Genomic DNA, 3,278 nt, shown 5'->3' with positions numbered 1-3,278 from the left:
TCCTCGACAAGCTCGGCCGCAAGTTATCCACCTGGCGCGCCTCCATGCTCTCTCAAGGTGATCGCCTTGCCCTAGTGCGACATGTCCTATGCGCCATCCCCACGCATTTCCTCACGGCCATCGCCTTCAACAAAACGGCCATCAAGAAGGTGAATCGGATCATCCGTGGATTCCTCTGGGCGGGCCACAAGGAGGCGAACAGAGGCCAATGCCGTCTCAACTGGCAGCGCGTGTCCCACCCTATCTCTCTCGGCGGTCTTGGCATCGGCGACATCTATCGTACGGGCTTGTCTCTGCGCGTTCGCTGGATGTGGCTCCAGCGCACGGACCCCTCGCGACCATGGAGACACCTCCCCATTCCTCACGACGCCGACGCAAAAGCTATCTTCCGCGCCTCCACAAGCTGGCAGCTTGGCTCGGGCAACACCTGCCGCTTCTGGACCGACCACTGGATCAATGGCAGATCTGTGGCTGAGATCACCCCTCTCGTCTACACTCTCGTCCCGTGCCGCTTCCGCAAAGACCGCACTATGCGCGACGGCCTTCACCTACGTTCATGGGTCCACGACATTCGAGGCGCACTTGGCCCGGCGGCCATGGTGCAATACGTCAGACCTCTGGCGCCTCGTGTGCCACACACCGCTTTCCTCCACTCCAGACGTGCTCTCCTGGCGTTGGACCGCTTCTGCCACGTACTCGGCGAGCTCCTGCTACAAGGCGTTATTCTTGGGCGCATGTGAAGACCCTCACTGGCGGCTCACCTGGCGTCCATGGGCGCCTCTTCGCGTCAGGTTCTTCCTTTGGCTTGCCATGCAAGACCGCTGCTGGACCACGGAGCGGCTTGCCCGCCACGGCTTGCCGCACGAGGACACCGTGCGTGTTCTGCGATCAAGAACTCGAGTCCATGCATCACCTCCTCGCGGCCTGCTCGTTCTCGCGTCAGGTTTGGCATGAGATCCTCGGCTGGGCTCGCATGGTCGTCGATCTTCCAACTACAGACACCACCTTCCAGACATGGTGGACTTCCTGCCTCGACCGCTCGCCGGCGCCCGTGCGAAAAGGCCTATCCTCCCTCATCATCCTCACAGCGTGGTGGCTCTGGAAACACCGCAATGCGTGCATCTTCGACCGAGCCACTCCTTTGCTCACCCTGGTCTCCGACACCATCAAAGACGAGGCGCGCCTATGGGTAAAGGCAGGCGCCAAAGGGCTGCTTAACATCATCCCTGGAGAGTAGTTGCTAGCGTAGGCACCTAGGGCTGAGCAGGCCCCTTGTTCTAGTTTGCTCCGACGCTTGTGCACCATGCCTCTGTGTACATGGCCCAGTATGTATTGTAATCCCATGCTACTTTCTCCTTCTATCAATATAAAGATACGCAGCTTGCGTATTCGCGAAAAAAGAAATAGTTTCTGACATGGGTCATTTCATGTGAAACTCGTCATTATTGTCAAAACGGTGATTTTGGTCCCTCTTCTTGGGGGCAACTAGTTGTCCTGCAGAAAGAACCTGATTAGGCGTCTGGGAGAGCTGCAACGACGTAGTCATTACCTACTCCTGTACAAAGAAAGAATGTCCATCTCCTGTGTGTGTTATTTTTTTAAAATATCAGTACAGACACATGCGCTCATATACACGCGTATACACTCACCCATATGAACGTCCACACGCATACTCTATCCCTATGAGCACCTCCGAAAGACTGAGCCGACATATCATCTTGAGATTTACAAAGTTGCCGTAGGCGCCTCGTCGTCGACAGGAACATCTCCTCCCACTGAATGCGCATCGCCGAAAATCTTAAAATAAATCAAGGAATAAATGCGAGCACCAGGATTTGAACCGTGGTGGTTGGTGCGCTTAGATCTAAGTGTGTTAACTAACACGCCTGCAAGCGCACGTTCATCTATATTATTATTTTTCGGAAAAACTTCCAATCTATTCATCTTCAATCATGGTAGTACAACGAACCCTAGAAATAACAAAAAAATTACATCCAGATCCGTGGACCACCTATCCACGACTACAAGCACTGAAGCGAGCGGAAGGCGCGCCGCTGTCATCGCCTCTCCCTCGCCGGATCCGGGCAAACCTTGTTGTAGTAGACAGTCGGAAAGTCGTCGTGCTAAGGCCCCATAGAACCAACACACCAGAACAGCAACCGCCGCAAATGAAGAGTGTAGATCAAATGATCCAACCTGAAGACACACGAACGAAGACGAACGACGAACAGATCCGAGCAAATCCACCAAAGACAGATCTGCCAAAGACACACCTCCACACGCCCACCGATAATGCTAGACACATCATTGGAAGGGGGCTAGGCGGGGATACCTTTATTCCATCTTCAGGGAGCCGCCGTCGTCTCACCTTCCTAAGCAGGACATAAACTCTAACAAAATTGGAAAAAAGATCTAAAAACAGAGCCCTTCCTCCGGCAAGGGGCGAAATCCACTCCGCTTCCATAGCCCTAAAGCCACTGGAGACGGGACGGACCGGCGCCGGCGCTGGCGGGAGGCAGAGTACCCTAATTTTTTGGAGACGGCGGCTGGCTAGGTCAAGAGGCCAAGACACGAGTTACTCTGTACTTTATGGCAAGTACTCCAGTATGATAACTGTATGATTAAGCTTACATCGATGTAAGCGCTTTATATATTTATTTAAAATTCCATATAGATGCATGTGATGAATATGAAGAACACTAGTTTCATACCTATTGTGTCTCAAGTCACAACTTTTTTCACACTGATAATTTTCTCACTAACCTTCCCAATTACTAAAATACAAGTGAAAAAGTGAGCAGAGTGGACGTGCAACCACTATCTGAATTCGAGTCCTTGTGGGCAACAATTCAGCTTTTATTCAGTCCCTTCATACCAAAAATACAAGTGTGTCTCGTTTCGTTAAGTCAATATGCAAACATATAACTTCTCGCAAAAAAGGTCAAATAAGTACTTGACAATTAATTTGCAAATATATGTCTACATAATATAAACCCAGCATTTTCAAATTTGTATTGAAAATACTTACTTATAATTGTGTTCAATGTTTTCAGTAAATATGGCGTATACCAGATACATAGTACATTGGTTATAACTAGATAATGAGCATATACTAAACCCACAGACACATGAAAGATACTTACAAAGGAGAAATTCCAACCAAGACGTTGGACTAAAAACCCTCACGAAAGCTATAGTTGAACTTATCATCGTTGCGTCACCTTAGCTCTAGCTGGCGATGGACAACATTGGAACATCCGCCATGTGTGATAGAGATT

The sequence above is a fragment of the Triticum aestivum genome, chromosome 5A (genome assembly GCF_018294505.1).
Source record: "Triticum aestivum cultivar Chinese Spring chromosome 5A, IWGSC CS RefSeq v2.1, whole genome shotgun sequence".
NCBI lineage: Eukaryota > Viridiplantae > Streptophyta > Magnoliopsida > Poales > Poaceae > Triticum > Triticum aestivum.
This window is presented reverse-complemented; position numbering follows the sequence as displayed.